Source organism: Myotis yumanensis, unplaced genomic scaffold, assembly GCF_028538775.1.
Source record: "Myotis yumanensis isolate MYYU_CA2020_CCGP unplaced genomic scaffold, mMyoYum1.0.hap1 SCAF_2, whole genome shotgun sequence".
Classification (NCBI taxonomy): domain Eukaryota; kingdom Metazoa; phylum Chordata; class Mammalia; order Chiroptera; family Vespertilionidae; genus Myotis; species Myotis yumanensis.
In genome coordinates this window covers 111,858,162-111,884,994 of record NW_027223753.1, presented here as the reverse complement: position 1 = coordinate 111,884,994, position 26,833 = coordinate 111,858,162, and the positions used below count along the sequence as shown (strand labels likewise).

Below are 26,833 nucleotides of genomic sequence, written 5' to 3'. Positions count from 1 at the left end.
GTTTTCCCCTAAGTTCTTATAGATTTTTTCATTTAATCTCACAACTATTCTTATTTTCCAGGTGACCAAATAGAATCATAGAGAAATTAAGTAATTTGCCTAAAGTCATCCAGCTAATAAATGATGGAGCTAAGATATGGTCACCAACATTCTGACTCTTAGAGCCTCTGCTTTTAAGGCTACCTGCCAGAAAATGTGTTTGTTTGTGTTTTCTTCCAGATTGCTTTGCTGTTCTAAAACATTGCATTGGAATGGAACCTCTTTATGTGTTATGTGTAAGGAGCAGCTTGGTTATGTTTCCAATTTGAGCTTCATTCTGCATGTTATAATGAAACTAGAGGCCCGGTGCACGGAATTTCATGCAGGGGCGGGGGAGGGTCCCTCAGCCCGCTCAACCTGTGCCCTCTCGCAGTCTGGGAGCCCTTGGGGGATGTCTGACGTGGGCCTAAGCTGGTAGTCAGACATCCCCCTTGCAGTCCGGGGCCCCTCACTCCTTACCATCCTCCTGCAGTGGAGGCGAGAGAGGCCTCTGCCACCACCACTGCACTTGCCAGCTATGAGCCTGGCTTCTGGCTGAGTGGCACTCCCCCTGTGGGAGCGCACTGACCACCAGGGGGGCAGCTCCTGCATTGAGCATCTGCCCCCTGGTGGTCAGTGTGCATCATAGCGGCCAGTTCGGCTGTTTGGTCGATTTGCATATTAGGGTTTTATTATATAGGACTAGAGGCCCGATGCACGAAATTCGTGCAAGGGCCTTGGTCCCCGCCCCTGCCGGCCCACCCGTCCGCGGCCGGGGGCCTCGGCCACCTCTGCCTCAACCCCTACCTGCTGTGGCTTTGTCTGGAAGGAAGGATGTCTGGTCTAATTAGCATATTACACTTTTATTATTATAGACTAGAGGCCCAGTGCACGAAATTCGTGCACTGGGGGGTGGGGGTTCTCTCAGCCCAGCCTGCCCCTCTCACAGTCTGGGAGCCCTCAATTGATGTCCTACTGATGGCCACAGTCTGGCAGCAAAGGCTCAGAGCAGGCGTCCCGTGTGTGTGTGTGTGTGTGTGTGTGTGTCTGTCTGCTGGGGCCTGCCCCCAGCCGCGCCACGTAGGCTCGAAGCAGTTGCTGTGTGTGTGTGTGTGTGTGTGTGTGTGTCCCCACTGGGGGTCTGCCCCCAGCCACATTGGAGGCTCAGAGCAGGCATTGTGTGTGTGTGTGTCTGCTGGGGGGCTGCCTGCAGCCACACCATGGAGGCTTGGTGCAGGAGCCCCTCTGTGTTGATCTCTCAGGCTCCTGGCCTCCACTGCATGTTGTACTCTCCCTTGAGCTATGACCAGGATGGGGGTGCTGATTGCAAGCCGGGCTTTCCTGCTCCAGGATCGCCATGGCGACAGGGGAGCAGGCCCAGCTGGGGGCTGCCCGCAGGCCAGGCTTTCCTGCTCCTGGATCAGGCGCAGCTTGGGGCTGCCCGCAGGCCGGGCTTTCCTGCTTCCTGATCAGGCACAGCTGGGGGCTGCCTACAGGCTGCACTTTTCTACTTACCGATGGCCAGATCACCACAGCAATCCAGGGCCCAGCGGCACTTTCCTGCTCTCCAATAGTCATAGGATCCTGGCTGGGGGCGGGGCTTAGCAGTGCAGGGCTTAGGCGGCACGGGAGTCCCGGCTGGGGGCTCAGGTGGCACATAGGGGTCCCGGCTGGGGGCGGGGTTTATGCCCCGCTGCCCAGGGCTGCACATGGGGCTCGGATGGCAGCTCATGCTGTCCCACCCTGCCTGTAGTATAGGATAGAGGCCTGGTACACTGGGGGGGGCCGGCTAGTTTGCCCTTAAGGATGTCCCTGATCAGGGTGGGGGTCCCGCTTGGGTGCCTGGCCAGCCTGGATGATGGGCTGATTGCTGTTTTTAGGCTGCCCACACCCCCTTTAGGGTGGGGGTCCCCACTGGGGTGCCTGGCCAGTCTGGATGAGGGGCTGAGGGACATTTTCAGGCTGGCGAGTGACTGAAGCTCCCAGCCTCTCCATTTTTTCTTTTTTTCTTTTTTTCTTTTTTATTCTGGGATTTATTTACTTTCTATGGCTGTCACTGGAGCTGAGAGCCAGCTTTAGCTCTGAGGCCGGCTCCAGCTTGAGGCCTCGGCTGCTGAAAGCAGATATCTGGGCTTTGTTTACCTTCTATAATTGAAACTCTGTTGCCATCACTGCCGCTCTAAGCTCTGAGCCCGCTGCCGGCTGAAAGCAGGTTTCTGGAGCTTGTTTAGCTTCTATAATTGCAACATTGTTGCATCCGGAGCTCAGAGCTGGGCGGTGGCAGGCAGGGAACCTTGGCTTCCTCCATCTCTGGAGCAGGCAAGCCTCCTGTTCGCTTCAGCTGCCTGGCTGCCAGCCGCCATCTTGGTTGGCAGTTAATTTGCATATCCTGCTGATTAGCCAATGGGAAGCGTTCAGGGGTATGGTCAATTTGCATGTTTCTCTTTTATTAGATAGGATAATGAATCTATTGGAAGCACTGTAAACATAAAAACTACTGGATGTGAACTTCCATTCTTGTCACTTCTAAGATTATCTGACTCTCTCCTAGTCTTTCTAATCTGAGAGTGGAAGAGGTCCTACTCTTTGTGAGACCAATACCTTAGTCTACACAGTGGATTCCGTCTCTTCCAGCCTTTGCATTTTATTTGTTATTTTCTCCCTTGCCTGGTTATTCAGCCAGTCCTCATTGACTCTTTCATGAAATATAGATCTTTTTCATTTTTAAATACTTTCTCTGGATTGACTCATACTTAAGTTGCTACTCTGCTATACTTCACTGTCATACCTCATTGGATTTTCACTTTGTGCTTTTGCTTACTAACTTAATTGTAATCTGGTTTCTATGCATTGGAAAAGATCAATAGTTATTGTCTAATTATAAAATTCCATGGCTTTTTAAATTTCTTCTTGACTTTATATAGCCTTGCTTTCTTTGACTTATCTTTCTTTAAAAAAATATATTTTTATTGATTTTAGAGAGGAAGGGAGAGAGGAAGAAAGAGAGAGAAACATCAATGTGAGAAACATTGATCATTTGCCTCCCACACACACCCCAACTGAGGTTTCACAAACCCTGACTGGGGATTGAACCTACAACCTGGGCATGTGCCCTGACTGGGAATCGAACCAGTGACCTTTTGTTTTTTAAAATATATTTTATTGATTTTTTACAGAGAGGAAGGGAGAGGGATAGAGAGCTAGAAACATTGATGAGAGAGAAACATCGATCAGCTGCCTCCTGCACACCCCCCACTGGGGATGTGCCCGCAACCAAGGTACATGCCCTTGACCGGAATCGAACCCGGGACCCCTGAGTCCTCAGGCCGACGCTCTATTCACCGAGCCAAACCGGTTAGGGCGAACCAGCGACCTTTTGATGCATGGGTCAACACTCAACCAACTAATCCACACCAGTTAGGGCAACTTATATTTTTATTATAAGTTTGTGTGTTGTTGTTGTTTTTAAATTAGACCTTCTCCTGTTTAGTGTGCCATTTTTCCTCTTAGCACCACAATGAATTTTGCTTCTCTGTTGCTCCTTTTTAATTCCAACAAAATTATGCTTTTTCTTTTGATATGTTGTCCATCATGGAAGGACAGTACTTGGGTATTTGAATGGCATTTTCAGAGGGAGGTTTCCAAATATTAATGGAGATATAAATAACCGAACTGATTTCTTTTTCTTTATGTATTTTTATTGATTTTAGAGAGGAAAGGAGAAGGAGAGAGAGATAAAGACATCAGTGGTGAGAGAGAATCATTGATCAGCTGCCTTCTGCACACCCCACCCTGGGGATCGAGCCCGCAACTTGGGCCTGTGCCTTGATCAGGAATCAAACCGTGACCATCTGGTTCATAGGTTGACACTCAATTACTGAACCACACCCTCCGGGCCAGAACTGATTTCTTAAGAGATTGGGGTGTGGATATGTATTTTTAAAATGAGTACTCAGGGTGCTGAACCATAACACAGTGTACAGATGATGTATTGTGGAATTGTGATATTCTTTGGCCTCTCCCAAACCTGTATAATTTTGTTAACCAATGTAACCCCAATATGTTCAAAAAAGGGGGAAACAGGAGAGGGAAGGTTGAATTCACTCTAAAAAAGTAAAAATTAAATAAAATTGGGTACTCAGTGTTTTAGTATAATTTTATATTTTGAAAACAAAAGTTTTGGTAATATAAGAAAGAAAACATTGGCAAAACCTTGCCTACTGATGTGGAAAAACTGATATTTCTAAAAATATTAAGGTATGGTTGGGCATATAGGGATTCCTGGCCAAGAATTAGAATTTTATAATCTTTCAACAAACTATTCCCTTCCTGGCCCCTAAATAAATGACCTGGCACCCTAATGAGCAGGCCAGAACTACCTTATTTCCATTTCTTTGTCTTCAAATATGGGCAAGAATCTAGTTAAAAGAATTAAGATACCAATATCACTTTTACCACTTACTTTTTCTGGATATTGATATCAGTAATTCATCTTCCCACTGTAAAAGGAAATAACATCTATTTCATTCACATATACATACACACTTCTAGCACAGTGGCAAGAAATTCAATGTTAGCATTCTCTTTCTCCAGAAAAGTTAGTTTTTTTCTATTTCAAGTTTAAACCTTCCACAAATATGCTGTGCTCAATTTCAAGGCAATTCCACTTATTCATTTTTCTCACACTGGATTCATTTTCCTTTCCTTTTCCACCAGATTTTTTAATAACATTTTCTGTGTTTTCACCTTTACTCTTTCATGTTTTATCCTCTCTTCTCTTTTTGCCGACACTGTTTCAGGTTTCATTCTCCTTTCAAGCCCACAGTAGTTTGGTATTTGCTCCCACCCTCTCTAGAAACTCTCTGTGAAGGCCTTCATTGACCTCATTCTTGCCCTGACTAGCCAGTTCTCTTTTTCTTTTCCTCTGACCTAACCTTGTTTCCATTGTTTTTGAAAGCCATTGAAAGAGAGGGACTGGACATAAGGTAAAAATTTTTAAATTGTTTTGTATTTCTTCTTGAAACTTTGATATTCTTTGGCCTCTCCCAAAATTTTGTTTTCTACCCCATCTTTCTGACCACTATTTTTCTCTACTTCTGTTTTTCTCCTATGGTTCCTATGTAGTCTGCCCTGCTCTCCCGCTTTAAAACATGATATATATTTTTAATATGAAAAAGTTTAATGAGATCTTTATTTACTCATCAAGATTCAGCAATTTCAGAATTTGCTTTGTTATTATTTTGCTGGAATATTTTGAATCATATCTCAGAAATCATGTCATATTTCTCAATAGAGGCATAAGTCTACTTTTTATTTTTTAAAATAAGATAAAGGATTTATTTATGTTACATAAAGGAAGTCCAGAGACCTGAAAATCAGAGCTCATATGCTATTCTTATGCTATTTCATTATCAGCGTCACCTCATGGTCCTAAGATGGTTAAAGCAACCCCACCATTGTATTACATATCAGGAAGGAAGAAAGGAAAAGGGCAGAAGGGAGCTCCTTCCAGCTAAGAGCTTTCCAAGAATTCCACAGAATTATATCTTACATCCAATTGGCCACTTGTATCATCAAGGCAGACTGGGAAATGTGGCTTTGTATGCTAGATAATGTTGCCACAGCCCTCACTATAGAGGTTCTGTTTATAAGGATGACAGGGAAAAATATGACTCAGATCTCCACTTCAACAGATAAGTTCCCTGTTCTCAGGAAGTTACTGTTTCATCAAGAAAAATTAGATAACCAATAAGAAAACAAATTAAAAAGGTAATTTCAAATGTGAAAAGCTCTGTCAAGAAAACGGAATATAGTGTTAAAATATAGAAGGTGGTAGGAGAGTGGTGAGAAGCCAATGTGGATTGTGAAGACGGAAGATATTCTTGAGAAGAACAAGTTCTAAAAACCCTTCTAATTTTGACATTCTATAATTTGAGGTAACTGAGCAATCTCCCCCACCACCATCAAAGAGAATAGTGATAATAAGTAGTATTTCTATAAGCAAAATAGGTCCTCTTCTTCCAAACTCTTAATTCCTCTTATTTTCTTTTTTTAATATATTTTTTATTGTTGATAGTATTACAGATATCTCCCATATTACCCCTTTATCCCCCTCCTTCCAGCCCCTCTCCCCAGTCTTCACGATTCTATTGCCTGTGTCCATATACCTATATACGTATCTGTATATATGTATATAAGTTCTTTGATTTATCTCTTCTCGTCCCCACATTGAGGTATGTCAGTCTGTTCCATGCCTCCATGCTTTGGGTCTTATTTTGTTGGTCAATTCATTTTTTTTCATTAGATTCCACAAATAAGTGAGATCATGTGATATTTTTCTTTCTCATTTTGGCTTATTTCACTTCACATAATATTTTCCAGGTCCATCCATGCTCTCCCAAAGGGTAAGAGATCCCTCTTTTCTACAGCTGCATAGTATTCCATATGTAAATTTCCCTCAGCTTTTTAATCCATTCATCTACTGATGGGCACTTGGGTTGTTTCCAAATCTTAGCTATTATCCTATCTAATAAAAGAGAAACATGGTAATTAGCATACGACCGCTACCCTTCCCATTGGCTAATCAGGGCGATATGCAAATTAACTGCTAGCCAAGATGGCGGCTAATTTGCATATGTAGGCACAATGCTGGGAGGCGAAAGGGAAAGGACGGAAGAAGCCCCCTGCCACTGACAGTGATCGGAAACCCAGGGGGGAGCTAAGAGCTGGGGGCAGGGCAAAGGCAGCCTTGAGGGCCGCCTTTGCCCTGCCCCCCAGCTGTGATCAGAGAATCAGGTGCCTTTGCCACCCCGGCGAGTGATAGCGGGAAGCAGGGGTGGAGCCAGCAATGGGAGCTGGGCAGGGACGGAGCTGGCAGTCCCGGGAGCTAGGGATCCCTTGCCCAGGCCTAAAGCCTTGGCCAAAGGCGTTAGGCCTGGGCAGGGGTGGAGCCTGCAATCGTGGGGAGCTGGGGGTCTCTACACAGACCTAACGCCTTGGCCAGAGGCGTTAGGCCTGGGCAGGGGAGAACCAGCCATCGCAGGGAGCAGGGGCGGAACAGCAATCCTGGGCAGCTGGGGGTCCCCTGCCCAGGCCTAAGGCCTCGGTCAGAGGCCTTAGGCCTGGGCAGGGGCGGAGCCTGCAATTGCCTAGAGCTGGGGGTCCCCAGCCCAGGCCTAATGCCTCGGTCAGAGGCGTTAGGCCTGGGCAGGGGTGGAACCAGCCATAGCGGGGAGCAGGGGCGGAGTCAGCGATCCTGGGCAGCTGGGGGTCCCCTGCCCAGGCCTAACGCCTTGGCCAGAGGCGTTAGGTCTAGGCAGGGGTGGAGCCTGCAACCACAGGGAGCTGGGGTCCCCTGCCCAGGCCTAACGCCTTAGACAGAGGCATTAGGTCTAGGCAGGGGCAGAGCGGGAGATCGCGGGGAGCTGGGGGTCTCCTGCCCAGGACTAATGCCTCCACCAGAGGCCTTAGGTCTTGGCAGGGGCGGTGCCAGAGATCGTGGGTAGCATGGGCGGAGCCGGGAATGGTGGGAGCTGGGGGTCCCCTGCCCAGGCCTGACACCTCTGCCGGAAGCCTCAGGCCTGGGCAAGGGGCCGATCCGGTGATCAGCCATCGGAGGGTGATGAGGGTCTACTCCTCTGGCTGAGGCATCAGGCCTGGGTGGGAAGCGGAGCCAGCAATCGGAGGGGGCTGGGGGCGGAGCCGGTGATTGGGGGGATATGCGGGTCCCCTTGCCCAGGCCTGAAGCCTGGGTCAGAGGCATCAGCTTGGGCAGGGGGTGGAGCAAGCGATCAGAGGGAGATGGGGGTCCCCTGCCCAGGCATGATTCCTGGGCCAGAGGCATCAGGCCTGGGTGGGGGTCAGAGCCAGTGATCGGGGGGAGATGGGGGTCCCCTGTCCAAGCCTGACACCTCTGGCCAAGGCATCAGGCCTGGGCGAGGGCGGAGCCGGTGATCGGGGGGAGAGGAGGGGTCCCCTGCCCAGGCCTGAATCCTGGGCCAGAGGCATTAGGCCTGGGCCAGGGGCGGAGCCAGCAATCGGAGGGGTCTGGGGGTCCCCTGCCCAGGCCTGACACCTCTGGCAGAGGCATCAGGCCTGGGCAAGGGGCTGATCCTGCAATTGGAGGGTGATGGGGGTCAACGCCTGAGGGCTCCCAGTATGTGAAAGGGGGCAGGCTGGGCTGAGGGACACTCCCCCACCACCACCCAGTGCACGAATTTCATGCACCGGGCCCCTAGTATATAATAAAAACCTAGGTGGCATCATGCGCAACATCATCACAAGATGGCCGCCACAAGATGGCTGGCAGGGGAGGGCAGTTGTGGGCAATCAGGCCGGGAGGGTAGGGCAGTTGGGGGCAAACAGACTAGCAGGGGAGGGTGGTTGTGGGCGATCAGACCAGCAGGGCAGGGCAGTTGTGGGCAACCAGGCCAGCAGGGGAGGGCAGTTGGGGGCGACCAGGCCAGCAGGAGAGGGAAGTTGTGGGCAATTAGGCCAGCAGGGGAGGGCAGTTGGGGGCCAGCAGGGGAGCAGTTAGGCGTCAATCAGGCCAGCAGGGGAGCAGTTAGGGGGCGATGAGGCTGGCAGGCAAAAGCTGTTAGGGGCAATCAGGCAGGCAGGCAGGCAGGCAGGTGAGCAGTTAGGAGCCAGCAGTCCTGGATTGTGAGAGGGATGTCCCAGATTGGAGAGGGTGCAGGCCGGGCTGAAGGACACTCGAATTTCGTGCACCGGGCCTCTAGTTGTAAATAATGTTGCTATGAACATAGGGGTTCATATATTTTTTTGATTGGTGTTTTGGGATTTTTAGGATATATTCCCAGAAGTGGGATCACTGGGTCAAACTGAAGTTCTATTTTTAATTTCTTGAGAAACCGCCATACTGTATTCCATAGTGGTTGCACCAATCTGCATTCCCACCAACAGTGAACTACTTTTCCCTTTTCTCCACATCCTCACTAGCACTTGTTGTTTGCTGAGTTTTTTTATTTTTTTTATATAAATCTTTATTGTTTACATTATTACAGTTGTTCCTCTTTTTTTTCCCCTATAGCTCCCCTCAACTCGGTTCCCACCTCACCCTCTGCCCTTACCATCCCCACTGTCCTCATCCATACGTGTACAATTTTTGTGCAGTCTCTTCCTGCACCCCCCACAACCCTTTCCCCCCCAAGAATAGTCAGTCCACTCCCTTTCTATGCCCCTGATTCTATTATATTCACCAGTTTACTCTGTTCATCAGATTTTTTATTCACTTGATTTTTAGATTCACTTATTGATAAATATGTATTTGTTGTTCATAATTTTTATCTTTACCTTTTTCTTCTTCTTCCTCTTCTTAAAGGATACCTTTCAGCATTTCATATAATACTGGTTTGGTGGTGATGAAGTCCTTTAGCTTTTTCTTGTCTGTGAAGCTCTTTATCTGACCTTCAATTCTGAATGATAGCTTTGCTGGGTAAAGTAATCTTGGTTGTAGGTTCTTGCTATTCATCACTTTGAATATTTCTTGCCATTTCCTTCTAGCCTGCATAGTTTCTGTTGAGAAATCAGCTGATAATCATATCGGTACTCCTTTATAGGTAATAACTGTTTTTATCTTGCTGCTTTTAGGATTCTCTCTTTGTCTTTTGCCCTTCGCATTTTAATTATGATGACTCTTGGTGTGGTCCTCTTTGGATTCCTTATGTTTGGGGTTCTGTGCACTTCCTGGACTTGTAAGTCTATTTCTTTCACCAGGTAGGGAAAATTTTTTGTCATTATTTCTTCAGATAGGTTTTCAATATCTTGCTCACTCTCTTCTTCTGGCACCCCTATAATTCGGATGTTGGGATGCTTGAAGTTGTCCCAGAGGCTCCTTACACTGTCTTCATATTTTTGGATTCTTTTTGCTTTTTGCTTTTCTGGTTGAGTGTTTTTTGCTTCTTCGTATTTCAAATCTTTGACTTGATACTTGCGATCGTCTAGTCTGCTGTTGGGTCTCTGTATATTATTCTTTATTTCAGTCAGTGTATGCTTAATTTCTAGTTGGTCCTTTTTCATATCCTCGAGGGTCTCACTAAATTTATCGGCGTTTTCTAGAAAATTCTTGAAAAACCTTATAACCGTGGTTTTGAACTCTAAATCCAGTAGTTTTCTTTCTTCCATTTCTGTCATTTGTGACCTGTTTCTTTGTCTCCACATTTTTTATGCTTCCCTGTGTTGATAGAGTGGCTTTGTGTGCTAGGTGTCCTATAGGTCCCAGTGGCTCAGCCTCCCCAATTACCTGAGGTGGACACTCTTGGTGCACCCCTTTGTGGGCTTTGTGCATAGTCTTGTTGTAGTTAAGCCTTGATTGTAGTTGGTATTACTGGGAGGAATTGACCTCCAGGCCAATTGGCTGTGAGAATCAGCTGTGTCTGCAGTGGGAGGACTTCTGAGCTGGAGACATCCTTCTGGGGCAGGACTTGCTTCAGTGGGGCTTTGGTGCTCACTGAGTCTGCCCGCTGAGTGTGTCTCTTATGGATCTGACAAGTTGTAATTTGGATGGTCCCACTCTGACCACGGGGTACACTAGCACTTGGATCTCTAAGGAGGTGCTAATTTAGCCTCTGCCTGAGGCTACCCAGCAGGAGCTACGGAGAGGTCTGCAGATTCCTCTTCCTTGTTTGGGATTTGGAGGTGCCCAGATGAGGCCCAGCTGTGAAGAAATGAAAGCTGCTGTGGGGCTTTGGGCCTTCTTTTGGATGTTCTGGGTCTCTCTGACCCAGCTGCAGCTTGTTAGGTAATTTTAGATTGCAAAGGGCCAGGACATTCATATGCAAAAGCCTCTGTGCACAGGTTGGGTGGGGCAGGGTGTCAGGGAATCAACAGGGCGGAGCAAACAGCTATGGCTGATCTTCAGCCCTGCCCTAAGAGGCCCTGGGTCTCAGTGTCCTGTGGTAATCACTGCAAGCACCTCTGAGAGGTGGTTCTGGATGATGTCTGTTTTGTCTTTTACTTGTAGTTTTGAAGTGGTTGTGCGAGGCAGCAATTTCAGGTGCTTACCTATGCCACCATCTTGTTTTCTTTCCTGTTGAGTTTTTTGATGATAGCCATTCTGACAGGTGTGAGGTGATAGCTCATTGTGGTTTTTCTTTGCATTTCTCTGATGATTAATGACTTTGAGCATTTTTTCATATGTCTCTTGGCCATTTGTATGTCTTCTTTGGAGAAATGTCTATTGAGGTCTTCTTCCCATTTTTAAATTGGATTGCTTGTCTTTCCTTTGTTGAGTTGTATGAATAGTTTACATATTTTGGATATTAACCCCTTATCAAGTTTATCATTGGCAATTATGTTCTCCCATATAGTGAGTTCCTTTTGCATTTTGATGGTGGTTTCTTTTGCATGCAGAAGCTTTTTATTTTGATGTAGTTCCAATTTGGATGCCTTTTATCTCTTCTTCCCTTTATTTCCACTTTATTTCCTTCTTAGCTTCCTTTGTCCTAGTTGATGTATTTATAAACAGATTGCTGCATGAGATATCTGAGATTTTACTGCTGATGTTCTCCGTTAAGATGTTTATGGTTACATGCCTTATATTTCAGTCTTTTATCCACCTTGAGTTTAATTCTTGAGTATGATGTAAGTTGGTGGTCTAGTTTCATCTTTTTGCATGTGTCTGTCTAGTTTTCCCAGCACCTTTTGTTGAAGAGACTGTCTTTACTCCATTGTATGTTCTTGCTTCCTTTGTCAAATATTAATTGACCATAATGGTATGGGTCAATTTCAGGGGTCTCTGATCCATTGGTCTATATGTCTGTTCTTGTGTCAGTACTAGGCTTTTTTGGTTATAATTGCTTTGTGGCATAGTTTGATATCTGGTATTATGATCACTCCCACTTTGTTCTTCTTTCTCAACATTGCTGCAGCTACTTGGGGTCTTTTATGGTTCCATATAAATTTTTGGACTATTTGTTCTAGCTCTGTGAAATATGCCATTGGTATTTTAATAGGGATTGTGTTGAATCTATAGATTGCTTTGGATAGTATAGACATTTAAGTGAAGTTATTTCTTCTAATCAATGAACATGGTATAAGCTTCCATTTGTTTGTATCTTCCTCTGTTTCTTTTCTCAATGTGCTATAGTTTTCCAAGTACAGGTCTTTTAACCTCCTTGGCTAAGTTTATTACTAAGTATCTTATTTTTTGTTGTTGCAGTAGTAAATGGGATTGCTTTTTTAGCTTCTCTTTCTAACAGTTCCTATTGGTGTATAAAAATGCCATTGCTTTGTAGATGTTGATTTTGTATCCTGCTACCTTGCCAAAATAATTTATTTAGTCTAGTAGTTTCCTGGTTGAGACTTTAGGGTTTTCTATGTACAATATCATGTCATCTCCAAATAATGAGAATTTACTTCTTCCTTTCCAATGCCTTTTATCTCTTCTTTTTGTCTGATTTCTGTGATTAGGATTTCTAGCACTATGTTGAATAAGAGTGGTGAAATCAAACATCCTTGTCTTGTTCCTGTTCTTAAGGGAAACACTTTTAGTTTTTGCCCATTGAGTATTATGTTGGCTGTAGGTTTGTCATATATGGCCTTTATTATGTATGATCCCTCTATTCCCGCTGACAGTGTTTATCAAAAAACAGTGCTGGATTTTGCCAAATGCTTTTTCTGCATCTATTGATATGATCATATAGTTTTTATCTTTCAATTTTTTTAATTAAATGTTATATTTTTATTATTTGAACACTTTCTATTGATAACTAAACATAAATAGACATTCTTAGAAGAAATCAGGAACAGAATTTCCTAAGACAACTAACAACATAATGTATTTATCAATGACCTTTTTATATAGAATCTATACAACTATCTCTTATAATGTTTTCCACAAAGCCATATTAGTTTATCATTCTTATTACCCACTGTATAATCCAGCCTCTTCATCCTCTTTAGGACAGTAGGACATACTAAAATAATACAACAGTTTATTTGTGATTTTGCTCTTATTTATGCTAAGTGTTCCCTTATGACAATTTTCCTTTTCTGTGAACTGCCTGTTCATATACTTTTCACATTTCCTATTGGTTTCAGGGTCATTTTACTGATTTGCAAAAGAACTTTGTATTAGCATTTTGTGTGTATTTTTTAAAAATATTTTATTATTGATAGTATTATAGCCATCTCTCCTTCCCCCTCCTTACCCACATCCTCCCAGCCCTTACCCCTTCCTCCGTGTCCTCACTACTCTATTGTCCATGGGCTTTGTTTATAAGTATACTAGTGGCCTGGTGCACAGATTCATGCACATTGAAAGGAAATTAATTAGAAGATATATTTTAATATTGCTATTCTCCCTTTTTCTATAATAGAAGAGTCAGAGATGAAAGAAAATTAGTAAAATATATATGAAAATAAGATATAAATTGATTAATAACAATAACAACATGATATAACAACAAAAATGACCTGATATAAAAACAACAAAAACATGATCTAAAAACATTGATTAAAAACAATGACTGATAAATTGATTAAACTTATTCTAATATCTCCCTGTATACCACATTACTAGTAAGAGTAAAAACACTTTCAGAGTGCTTGACTAATTTCCCTTGTGGTGAAGTATTTACAACTTTAACTTTAACGTCACACGCTCTTCGAACTCGAGAGAAAGCCAGCGAGATTGGCGACAGTGAGAGCTTTATATGTATCACGTATGTGCAAGTCAACATTTATTTATTTATTTTTTAAAAATATATTGATTTTTTACAGAGAGGAAGGGAGAGGGACAGAGAGTTAGAACCTGGGACCCTTCAGTCCGCAGGCCGACACTCTATCCACTGAGCCACACAGGTTAGGGCTCAACATTTATTTTTAAATTGCCAGTACATGTCATATGTACCGGCTGGTCGGTGAGTCGGACAGTCGGACAGACGTACGGTTAGTCACTTAGTCTTTTATATCTACACTAATAAAAGAGAAAGACGCAAATTAACCATCACTTCGCCACTCTGCTACATTCACAAGCCACGCCCACCGGCCAATCAGGAGCGAGTATGCAAATTAACCCAACTAAGATGGCGGCGGCCACGGAGCTGGAGCAAGCAGGAGGCTTGGTTTGCCCCCGACGATGGAGGAAGCCAAGCTTCCTGCCTGCCCTGGCCAGCCCTGGGCTCCACTCAAGGCTACAAAGTTTCAATTATAGAAGATAAATAAATTCCAGATACCTGCTTCCAGCCCAAAAGGAGAGGCTGGGAGCTTGGTTCGCCGGGGGGCGTGGCCACCTGAAAACGGCCATCAGCCCCTCACCCAGGCTGGCCAGGCACCCCAGCAGGACCCCCCCATCCTGAAGGGGTTGTGGGCAGCCTGAAAATGGCCCTCAGGTTGGCCACACCCCCATGGAATGAGGGTCCCCGCTGGGGGGCTTGGCCAGCCTACAAACAGCCATCAGCCCCTCACCCAGGCTAGCCAGGCACCCCAGCGGGACCCCCACCCTGATCCGGGACACCCTTAAGGGCAAACCAACTGGCCCCCACCCGTGCACCAGGCCTCTATCCTATATATTAAAAGGGTTATATGCAAACTGACCCTAACAGCAGAAAGACTGGGAATGACTGGTCACTATGACACATACTGACCACCAGGGTGCGGACGCTCAATACAGGAGCTGCCCCCTGGTGGTCAGTGCGCTCCCACAGGGGGAGCTCTGCTCAGCCACAAGCCAGGCTGATAGCTGCCAGCACAGCAGTGGTGGCGGGAGCCTCTCCTGCCTCCTCAGCAGCGCTAAGGATGTCCGACTGCAGCTTAGGCCTGCTCCCCGCTGGCAAGTGGAGGGCTCCTGGGCTGCCAGAGGGATGTCTGACTGCCAGCTTAGGCTCGATCCCCCGGGGAGCAAGCCTAAGCCAGCAGGTGGACATCCCCCAAGGGATCCCAGACTGCGAGAGGGCACAGGCCGGGCTAAGGGACCCCCCCGGGTGCACAAATTTTTGGGCACTGTACCTCTAGTATATAGATAAGTTCATTGATTTATCTCTTCTCATTTCCCCATTTCAGTTTGTGATGTGTCACATTTATTGATTTGAGAGTATTGTACTAGTCTTGCATCCCCAGAATAAATACCACTTGATTATGTTGTATGGTCTTTTTAATATATTGCTGGACCCAGTTTGCTAATATTTCGTTGAGGATTTTAGCATCTGTGTTCATCAGGGATATTGGCCTGTAACTTTCTTTGTAGTGTTTTATCTGGTTTTGGAATTAGGATAATGCTGGCTTTGTAAAAAGAACTTGGAAGTGTTCCTTTCTCCTGATTCTTTTTGAATAGTTTGAGGAAGATATGTGTTCTATGAATGCTTGGTAAAATTCTCCTGAAAATCAATCTATTTCAGGACTTTTGTTTGCTGGGAGATTTTTAATTACTGCTTCAATTTCATCAGTTGTTATTGGCCTACTCGGGTTTTCTGATTCTTCCTGATTGAGTTTTGGAAGATTGTATGTTTCTAGGCATTTGTTCATTTCACCCAGGTTGTCCAGTGTGTTGGCATATAGCTGTGTATAGTATTTGCTTATAATGCTTTGTATTCTGTGGTGTCCATTGTTATATCGCCTCCTTTGTTTCTGGTTTTATTTATTTGGTTACTCTCTTTTTATTTCTTGATGAGTGTGACAGAGGGTTCATCAATATTGTTTATCTTTTCAAAGAACCATCTCTTGAATTTATTGATCTTTCGTAATGTTTTTTAGTCTCTGTGTCATTTATTTCTGCTCTGATCTTTATTATTTCCTTTCTTCTACTTCCTCTGGGCTTTTATTGTTGTTCTCTTTCTAATTTATTAAGTTGTAGGGTTAGATTAAGTTGCTTGTTTTCTGAAGGTAGTCCTGTAGTGCTATGAACTTCCCTCTCAGGACTGCTTTTATCGTGTCCCATAGGTTTTGGGAGGTTGTGTTTTCATTTTCCTTTTTTTTCCAGTAAGTTTTTAATTTCTAGCTTGACCTCATTGGTAACCCATTCATTGTTTACTAACATGTTGTTTGGCCTCCCTGTATTTGAGTGTTTTTGAGGTTTTTTTTGTTTTGTTTTGTTTTGTTTTATTGTAGTTGATTTCTAAGTTCATGCCAATGTGATCCAAGAAGATGCTTGGCATTATATCAATCTTCTTGAATTTCTATAGACTTGTTTTGTGCCCTAACATGTGGTCTGTCTTTGAGAATGTTCCATGTGCACTTGAGAAGAATATGTATTCTGCCACTTTGGGATGTAATGTTTCGTAAATATTGATTAATCAATCTGATCTAGTGTGTTATTTAAAGCCTCTGTTTCCTTATTAATTTTTTTGTGTGGAAGATCTATCCAGTGATGTCAGTGGGGTGTTGAAGTGCCCTACTATGACTGTATTGCTGTCAATCTCTCCCTTAAAGTCCATCAAGAGGTGTTTTTTTGTTGTTTTTGTTTGTTTGTTTGTTTTATGTGCTTGGGTGCTGCTGTATTGGGTGCATATATGTTTACAAGGGTTATATTTTCTTGTTGAATCATTCCTGTTAGTATTATGAAGTGGCCTTCTTTCTCTCTTGTTATGGCCTTTGTTTTGAAGTCTATTTTGTCTGATATGAGTTTTGTTACCCCAGCTTTTTTTTCCTATCCATTAGCATGGAATATATTTTTACATTCCTTCACTCTCAGTCTGTATCTTTTGTTTTGAGAAAGTCTCTTGTAGACAGTATATATAATGGTTGTTTTCTTATCCATTCAGTCACCTTATGTCTTTTGACTGGAGCATTTAATCCATTTACATTTAAGGTTATTATTGACTAGTGGCCCGGTGCGCGAAATTTGTGCACGGGTGGGGGGGTGTCCCTCAGCCCAGCCTGCACCCTCTCCAATCTGGGATATCCCACAGGGATCGGGCCTAAACCGGCAGTCGGACATCCCTCTCACAATCCAGGACTGCTGGCTCCTAACTGCTCACCTGCCTGCCTGCCTGATCGCCCCTAACCACTCTGCCTACCGGCCTGCTCGCCCCCAACTGCCCCCCTGCCAGCCTTCTCACCCCCATCTGCCCCCCACTGCCGGCCTGCTCACCCCCAACTGGCCCCCCCTGCTGTCCTGCTCGCCCCCAACTGCCCTCCCTGCCAACCTGATCACCCCCAACTGCCCTCCCCTCATGGCCTAATCACCCCTAACCGCCTCTGCCTTGGCCCCACCACCATGGCTTTGTCCAGAAGGATGTTTGGAAGGTCTCCCGGTCTAATTAGCATATTACCCTTTTATTAGTATAGATAGGTATTTATTTATTGCCATTTTAATTTTCTTTATGCCTATGATCCTCTCTTTCTCCTTTTCTTCTTAAAGCAGTCCCTTTAACATTTCTTGCATTGTTGGCTTGGTGCTAATGTACTCCTTTAACCTTTTTTTTTTTTTTTGTCTGGAGAGCTTTTTATTACTTCTTCAATTTTAAATGATAGCCTTGCTGGATCCAGTAGTCTTGGATTTAAGCCGTTGCTTTTCATTACTTTGAATAATTCATGCCACTCCCTTCTGTCTGAAGTGTTTCTCTTAAGAAGTCATCCAACATTCTCATGGGAACTCCTTTGTAGGTAATTTTGTGTCTCTCTCTTGCTGCTTTTAAGATTCTTTTTTTGTCTTTAACATTTGCCATTTTAATTATGAAGTGTCTAGGTGTGGGTCTCTTTGGGTTTATTTTGATTGGGACCCTTTGTGCCCCCTAATCTTGGGTGACATTTTCCTTCACCAAATTGGGGAAGTTTTCTGTCTTTTCTTTAAACTGGTTCTCTGATTTTTTGGTCACTCTCTTCCCCTTCTGGTATTTTTTGTAATGCGGATGTTGTTAACATTTCATGTTCTCCTAGAGCTCCCTTAAGCTCTCTTCCTGCTTTTTAATTCTTTTTTTCTATTTGCTGCTCTAATTGGGTATTTATACCTTTTATTCCAAATAGCTGATTTGATCCTCTGCTTCATCCAATCTAGTTTTAATATCTTCCAATTTGTTCTTGATGTCAGATATATCATTCTTAATTCCTGTGTGGTTCCTGTTCATCGCCTATATTTCCCTTTTCATGATGTAATTTGCACTAAGTTCCTTAGGCATCTTTAAAACCATCATTTTGAACTCTGTGAGTGATAGGTTGCTTGTTTCCGTTTCATTTATTTCTTTTTCTGGAGATTCATTCTTTTCTCTAATTTGGGCTGTTCTTTTTTGTGTCCCCATTTTAGCTGTCTCTTTTTATTTGCTTCTGTTTATTATTTGCTTCTATTAACTGCTCTTCCTCCCAGTCTTTATGGGCTGGCCTAATGTAGAAAGTGTCTTGAGGGGTCCAGTGGTGCAGTCTCTTTGTTTACCTGAGCTGGATGCTCTAGGAATGTGCCTTGTGTGCATTGTTTGGGCTCTCCTGTTGTAATTGGGACTTTATTGTTAATGTCCCATTCATGGGAGGGATCTCCCCTCTGACTTGCTGCCAGTGAGGTTCTACTCCAATGTCATTGTTCCAGTTGTTATCCATGTGCTTTCAGTCCACTATTTGTGGGATTCACTGGATTTTGCCCTGATATTGTTGAATCTGGTTCCTTGGTGTGTCTATACTGGATCTCCTGGGAACTTCTCTAGTGCAGGTAAATGTGAGTCGCTGTACCTTTATGGCCCTGGAAAACCTGATTGAGATCGGAAAGGTTGAATCCCCTAGTAATCCCGTGGTCTGGGACTACTTCCCCCAGTGGCTGGGTCTGCCTTGTGTGTCACACCTTGATTGTCCTTGTTCTTATCTGTACTCCAGTGGTTCTCAACCTTGGCTGCACATTAGAATCACCTGGGAATCTTTTTAAAATCCCGATTTCTCGGAAATTCTCTTCCTTTGTTATGGGGTGGAGCCACAACATTAGTAACAAAGAAACAGAATTTCCGGAGGATGAGGCCCAGAAATTAGGATTTTAAAAAGATCCCCAGGTGATTCTAATGTGCAGCCAAGGTTGAGAACCACTGCTGTACTCCCTTCTACAGAGTAGGTCCTACAGGTGTCAGCTGCAGGTACTTGGGATCCCGTTGGCTTTTGCACCGCTGAGCAGTCCAGGATGGTGTCTGCAACCTCCTCTTATTATTTTCAACCCCATCAGATGGGTAGGAAGGATGTCATATTCTTTCAGCTGCAAGAGATAGGAAACCTATTCAAATGGTACAGATATTAATGAAGCTCAGCATCTTACAGAGCTGGAAGTCCAGAATTTAGCATGGGGTCCAGGGTTAGTTGATTCAGAAGCTCTGTGATGTCATCAAGGACTTGGGTTTTCTGATTTCTTGGCTCTGACATTCTCCCCCCTTTTATTGTATTTTATTATTATTTTTTCCATGACCATTTATTCCTCATATGCCCTCTTCCACCTCAATGCATCCACTCACTTCCACAGTCACCACACTTTTGTCCCTTGTCCATGAGTTTTCTCTCTCTTTGTTTTTTACTCAATCCCTGAACACACATCTCAATATCCCTGCAAGCCCCCACCACCAGAGCTGTCTGCCTGCTCTCTATCAAGGATTTAGTCTATTTTGCTTGTTAGTTTAGTTTGTTCATTAGATTCCACATATGAGTGAAATTTATCTGGTACTTGTCTTTCTCTGACTGGTTTATTTCATTCAATATAGTGTTCTCCAGGTCCATTGTTGCAATTGCATAGGGTAAATTTTTTTTTCCTTTTTACAGCTGCATAGTACTCCCTTGTGTAATTGTACTGTAGCTGTTTTATTCACTTAACTGCTGATGGACACTTAGGCTGCTTCCAAATCTTGGCTATTGTAAATACCGCAGCAATGAAAATAGGGGTGCGTCTCTTGGGTTGCTTCGTATATATTCCCAGAAGTGGAATTGCTAGGTCATAAGGCATTTCCATTTAAAAATTTTACTTTTTCTTTTCTTTTTATTTTTTAAAAATATATTTTATTGATTTTTTACAGAGAGGAAGGGAGAGGGAGAGGGACACAGAGTTAGAAACATCGATGAGAGAGAAACATCGATTCAGCTGCCTCCTGCACGCCCCCCACTGGGGATGTGCCCGCAACCCAGGTACATGCTCTTGACCGGAATCGAACCTGGGACCCCTCAGTCCGCAGGCTGACCCTCCATCCACTGAGCCAAACCGGTTAGGGCTACTTTTTCTTTTAGAAAGAGAAAGGGAGAGGAATAGAGAGATAGAAGCATTAATGATGAGAGAGAATCATAAATTGGCTGCCTCCTACATGCTCCCTACTGGGGATCGAGCCCAAAACCCAGGCATGTGCCCCAATTGGGAATTGAATTGTGACCTCCTGCTTCATGGGTCAATGTTCAACCCTGAGCTACACTGGCCAGGCATTTTTAAGTTTTTGAGGTAACCCCATACTGCTTTCCATAGTGGTTGCACCAGTCTACATTCTCACCAACAGTGCACCAGGGTTCCCTTTTTTACATATCCTGGCCAACTTTTGTTTGTTGATTTATTGATGATAGCCATTCTGACAGGTGTGAGGTGATATCTCATTGTGATTTTAATTTGTATCTCTCTGATGATTAGTGATGTTGAGCATCTTTTCATATGTCCATTGGCTATTTGTATGTCCCCTTTGGAGAAGTGTCTATTCAGCTCCTTTGCCCATTTCTTAATTGGGTTGTTCGATGTTTTTTTTTTAATGTTGAGTTTTATAAGTTCTTTATAAATTTTGAATATTAATCCCTTATCAGATGTATTGACAAATAGGTACTCCTATTCAGTGGGTTGGTTGTCTTTTCATTTTGTTAATTGTTTCCTTTGCTGTGCAAAATTTTTTTAGTTTGATGCAGTCCAATTTGCTTATTTTTTCTTTTGTTTCCCTTGCCTGAGGAGATATATCATTAAAAAAATACTGCCTTGAGAAATATCTGAGATATTACTGCCTATGTTTTCTTCTACAACTTTTATAGTTTCAAGTCTAACGTTTAAGTCTTTAATCCATTTTGAGTTTATTCTTATGTGCGGTGTAAGAAGGTAGTCTAGTTTCACTTTTTTTGCACATACCTGTCCAACTAACCAACACCATTTATTAAATAGTCCATTGTATGTTTTTGCCTCCTTTGTCGAATATTAATTCACTATAAAAGCATGGGTTTATTTCTGGGCCCTCTATTCTGTTCCATTCATGTATATGTCTGTTTTTATGCCAGTACAATGTTGTTTTGATTACTATGGCCTTATAGTATAGTTTGATAAAAGGTAGTGTGATTTCTCCAATTTTGTTCTTCTTTCTCAAGATTGCTGTTGCTATTCAGGGTCTTTTGTGGTTCCATATAAATTTTTGGAATATTTGTTGTAGTTTTGGTAAATATGCCATTGGAATCTTGATAGGAATTGTGTTAAATCTTTTGTTTGCTTTGGGTAATATGGGCATTTTAATGATGTTAATTCTTATCCATGAGCACATCATGGATAATTTAATTCTTTTAATTCTAGTACTTTTCTGATAGATTTTTTTAGGGTTCTCTATTTACAGTATCATGCCATCTGCAAAGAATGACAGTTTTATTTCTTCCTTTCTAATTTAGATGCCTTTTATTTCTTCTTTTAGTCTGATAGCTATGGCTAGCACTTCCAGTTTTTTGCCCATTGAGTATGATGTTGGCTGTGGGTTTGTCATATATGGTCTTTATGACATTGAGGTATGTTCCCTGGATTCCCACTTTGCTAACAGTGTTTATCTTAAACTAGAGGCCCGGTGCACAAAAATTTGTGCACTCGGGGGGCGGGGGGAGGGGGGTCCCCCAGCCCGTCCTGTGCCCTCTCACAGTCTGGGACCCCTCGGGAGATAACGACCTGCTGGCTTAGGCCTGCTCCCGGGTGGCAGAGGGCACGCCCAATCCCTAGGTGCAGCCCCTGGTCAGGCTCAGAGCAGGGCCGATTGGGGAGTTGGGGCGCCGCCCCGTCATGCACAGAGCAGGGTGGATCGGGAGGTTGTGATGCCACCCTCAGTCACGCTCAGGGTAGGGCCGATTGGGGGGTTGGGGCACCGCCCCCTGTCACACTCAAGGCAGGGTCGATGGGGAGGTTGCGGTGCCACCCCCTGTCATGCACAGAGCAGGGCCGATCAGGGGGTTGGGGCGCTGCCCCCTGTCACTCACAGAGCAGGGTCAATTAGGGGGTTGGGTGCTGCCCCCTGTCACTCACAGAGCAGGGTCAATTAGGAGGTTGGGGCGCTGCCCCCTGTCACTCACAGAGCAGGGCCCATCAGGGGGGTTGAGGAGCTCTCCCCTGTCACACACAGAGCAGGGCGGATCAGGGGGTTGGTGCGCTGCACCCTGTCAAACACAGCCGCAGGGCAATCAGGGTATTGGGGAGCTCCCCCCTATCAGGCACAGAGCAGGGCTGATCAGGGGGTTGGGGCGCCGCCACTGTCACACTCGGGGCAGGGCCAATGGGGAGGTTATGGCTCTACCCTGTCACACACAGAGCAAGGCCTGTGGAGGGGGGTTGGGGCGCCACCCTCTATCACCCACAGAGCAGGGCTGATCAGGGGGTTGGGGCGCCGCCACTGTCACACTCGGGGCAGGGCCGATGGAGAGGTTATGGCTCTACCCTGTCACACACAGAGCAGGGCCGATCAGGGGGTTGGTGCGCCCTGTCAAACACAGAGCCGCAGGGCAATCAGGGGATTAGGGAGCTACCCCCTATCAGGCACAGAGCAGGGCTGATCAGGGGGTTAGGACGCCTTCCCCTGTCAGGAACAGAGCAGGGCAGATAGGGAGGTTGTGGCCCCGCCCTCTGTCACACACAGAGCCGCAGGGCGATCAGGGGGTTTGGGCGCTGCCCCCTGTCACGCTGATCCCGGTGCTGGGAGCCTCGCTGCTCCGCTGATCCCGGTGCTTGGAGGCATATTACCCTTTTACTATATAGGATAGAGGCCTGGTGCACGGGTGGGGGCCAGCTGGTTTGCCCTGAAGGGTGTCCTGGATCAGGGTGGGGGTCCCCACTGGGGTGCCTGGCCAGTCTGGGTGAGGGGCTGAGGGCTGTTTTCCGGCTGGCAGATGACTAAAAGCTCCCAACCACTCCTTGTTTTCTTTTTTTTTTTTTTTTATTCTGGGCCAGCTCTAGCTCTGAGGCCTCGCTGCTGAAAACATCGATACAATGTTGCGGTCCGGGGCTGACTGACAGCCCGTTTCTGGGGTTTTGTTTAGCTTCTTATTTGCAACATAGTACATAGTTTCTTAGAGTTGCAGCTCAGAGGCCGGCAGCGCAGGCGGGGAACGTTGGAGTCCTCCTTCACTGCAGCAAGCAAGCCTCATGTTCGCTTCCAGCTGCCTGGCTGCCGGCCGCCATCTTGGCTGACAGTTAATTTGTATATACTCACTGATTAGCCAATGAAAAGGGTAGTGGTCGTACGCTAATTACCATGTTTCTCTTTTATTAGTGTAGATGGGTGCTGGATTTTATTAAATGCTTCTTCTGCTTCTATTGATATGATTATGCGATTTTTATCCTTCATTTTGTTTATGTGGTGTATCACACTTATTGCTTTGTGTATATTGTAGCAGCCTTGTATCCCCAGAATAAATCCCACTTGATCATGGTGTATAATCTTTTTAATGTATTGCTGGATTCTGTTTGCTAAAATTTTGTTGAGGATTTTAGCATCTATGTTCACTAGGAATTTTGGCCTATAATTTTCATTCTTTGCTGTGTATTTATCTGGTTTTAGAATTAAGATAATGCCTGCCTCGTGAAATGAACTTGGGAGTCTTCCCTCTTCTTGAGTTTTTTGGAATAGTTTGGGGAGGATAGCAGGTTGTAGTTCTTTGAATGTTTGGTAAAAGTCACCTGTAAAGCCATTCAGTTCAGGACTTCTGTTTTGGGGGAGGTTGTTTTTTTGTTTGTTTGTTTATTTATTTGTTTGTTTGTTTGTTTTATTACTGCTTCAGTTTCACTAATTGTAATATGTCTGTTCAGATTCTCTGATTATTCCTGACTAAGCTATGAAAGATTGTATGTTTCTAGGAATTTATCCATTTCATCCAGATTGTTCAATTTGTTGGCATACAGTTATTCGAAATATTTTCTTACAATCTTTTCTGTTTTTTTGGTGTCAGTTGTTACTCTCTTTCATTTCTGATTTTATTTATTTGGGTCCTCTTTCTTTTTTTCATTTTTCTTTTCTGAACAATATATCTTTATTGTTGAAAGTGTTATAGATGTCTGCTTTCCCCTTTCCACTCCCTCCCAATTACCCCTCCCCTCCTCAGGACTTCACCACCCTATTGTCTGTATCCATGGGTTATTCATATATGCATATACGTTCTTTGGTTAATCTCTTCCCTAACCACCCACCCTGCCTTCCCTCTGAGATTCATCAGTCTGTTCCATACTTCTATGTCTCTGGATCTATTTTGCTCATCAATTTATTTTTTTCATTAGATTATACATATGAATGAATCATGTGATACTTGTCTTTCTCTGACTGGCTTATTTTGCTTAGTGTAATACTCTCCATGCTGTCTCAAAAGGTAAGAGATCCTGCTTTTTAACAACTGCATTGTGGTATAAATGTACCACAGCTTTTTTATCCACTCATCTACTAATGGGCACTTGGACTGTTTTCAGATCTTAGCTATTGTAAATTGCAATGCTATGAACATAAGGGTGCATTTATTCTTTCTGATTGGTGTTTGAGATTTCTAAGGATATATTCCTAGAAGTGGGATCATTGGGTCAAATGGCAGTTTCATATTTAATTTTTTGAGGAAACTCCATACTGCTTCCCATAGTGGTTACACCAATTAACATTCCCACCAGCAGTGTACTAGGGTTACCTTTTCTCCACATCCACACCAGCACTTGTCATTTATTTGTTAATGGTAGCCCTTCCGACAGGTATGAGGTGATATCTCATTGTCATTTTAATTTGCATGTCTCTGATGATCAATGACTGAGCATTTTTTCATATGTTTCTTGGTCAACTGTATGTCCACTTTGGAGAAGTGTCTATTTAGGTCCTTTGCCCATCTTTAAAATTGGATTTTTGTCTTCCTTTTGTTAAATTGTATGAATCCCTTGTATATTTTAGACATTAACCCCTTATCAAATATGTCATTGGCAAATATGTTCTCCCATACAGTGGGCTCCTTTTTCATTTTGTTGATGATTTCTTTTGCTGTGCGGAAGCTTTTTATTATGATGTAGTTCCATTTGTTTATTTTCTCTTTAGTTTCCCTTGTCCTAGTAGATGTATTTGCAAACATTGCTGCTAGAGATGGCTGAGATTTTGCTGCCTAGGTTTTCTTCTGAGATTTTTATGGTTTCATGACTTACATTTAAGACTTTTATCCATCTTAAATTTATTCTTGTGTATGGTGTAGGTTGGTGGTTTAGTTTCACTTTTTTGCATGTATCTGTCCAATTATCCCAATACCATTTACTTTAAAGAAATTAAAAATATATATTTCTACTGATTTCAGAGATGAAGGGAGAAGGAGAGAGCAATAGAAACATCAATAATGAGATGGAATCATTGATCAGCTGTCTCTGGGGATTGAGTCCACAAGCCAGGCATGTGCCCTGATTGGGAATTGAACTCTGACCTCCTGGTTTATAGGTTAACTCTCAACCACTGAGCCACACTAGGCAGGCCTAACACCATTTATTGAAGAGACTGTCTTTATTCCATTGTATGCTCTTGCCTCCTTTGTCAAATATTTATCGAGTGTTATGCCTTGGGTTGATATCTGGGTTCTCTGTTCTGTTCAATTGATCTATATGCCTGTTCTTGTGTCAGCACCAGGCTGTTTTGATAACAATGGCTTTGTAGTATAACTTGATATCCATTATTATGATTTATCCAACTTTGTTCTTCTTTTTCAAGATTGCTGTAGCTATTCAGCGTCTTTTTGGTTCCATAAAGTTTTGGGAGTATTTTTTTTTAGCCTATAAATTTTATTTTTAATGGGTGAAATGCTCTTTTTATATTGTTTAAAGTTTTACATATGTCTCCTTTTTCCCAGATTGATGCCCCCCCAAACCCCCACCACCACCACCAGCCACTCCCACCCTGGAGGGCAAGCCCTCACCACCCCAGTGTCTGTGTCCAGTGTTATGCTAATATGCATGCATACCGGTCCTTTGGTTGATCTCTAAATGCGCCCCCCCCCCCCCCCATTTGTCTCTGGATCTATTTTTGTTCATCAGGGAGTATTTATTTTAGATCTGTGATTTCTTTTTTTTTTTTGATGAGTCTCATTAAATGTTTATCAACCTTGTTTATCTTTTCTAAAAACCAACTCTTGTTTTCATTGATCTTTTGTGTTGCTTTTTAAAACTATTTCATTTATTTCTGCTCTGATCTTTATTATTTCCTTCCTTCTACTCACTCTGGGCTTTGTTGTTCTTTTTCAAGTTCCTTTAAGAGTGAAATTAGATTGTTCATTTGAGCTTTTTCTTATTTCCTGAGATAAGCTTGTAATGCTATGAATTTCCTTCTTAGAATTACTTTCCCTTTGTTCCACAGATTTTGGGTTGTTGTGTCATTTTCATTTATTTTAAGGTGTCCTTTGATTTCTTTCTTGATCTAATTGTTAACCCATTCATTGTTTAATAACATGTTATTTAGCCTCCATGTCTTTGTGTTTTCCAGTTTTCTTCTTGTGATTGATTTCAAGTTTCATAGCATTATGGTCAGAGAAGATGGTTGATATAATTTCGGTCTTCTTAAATTTATTGAGATTATGTCCATCAAGATTTGCTTTAGTATTAGATGCTCCTATGTTGGGTCCATAAATGTTTACAAGGGTTATGTCCTCTTGTTAGATTGCTTTCTTTATCCTTATATAGTATTCTTCTTTGTATCCT

At 43.7% G+C, this 26,833-nt stretch overlaps 1 protein-coding gene across 5 annotated transcripts in view; it reads left to right on the top strand.

Annotated features, from left to right (window-relative positions):
* The window catches only part of HLTF (helicase like transcription factor), a 179,543-nt gene that overhangs the window by 100,192 nt on the left and 52,518 nt on the right, over window positions 1-26,833 (top strand). The gene's annotated exons all lie outside the window — the stretch shown is intronic.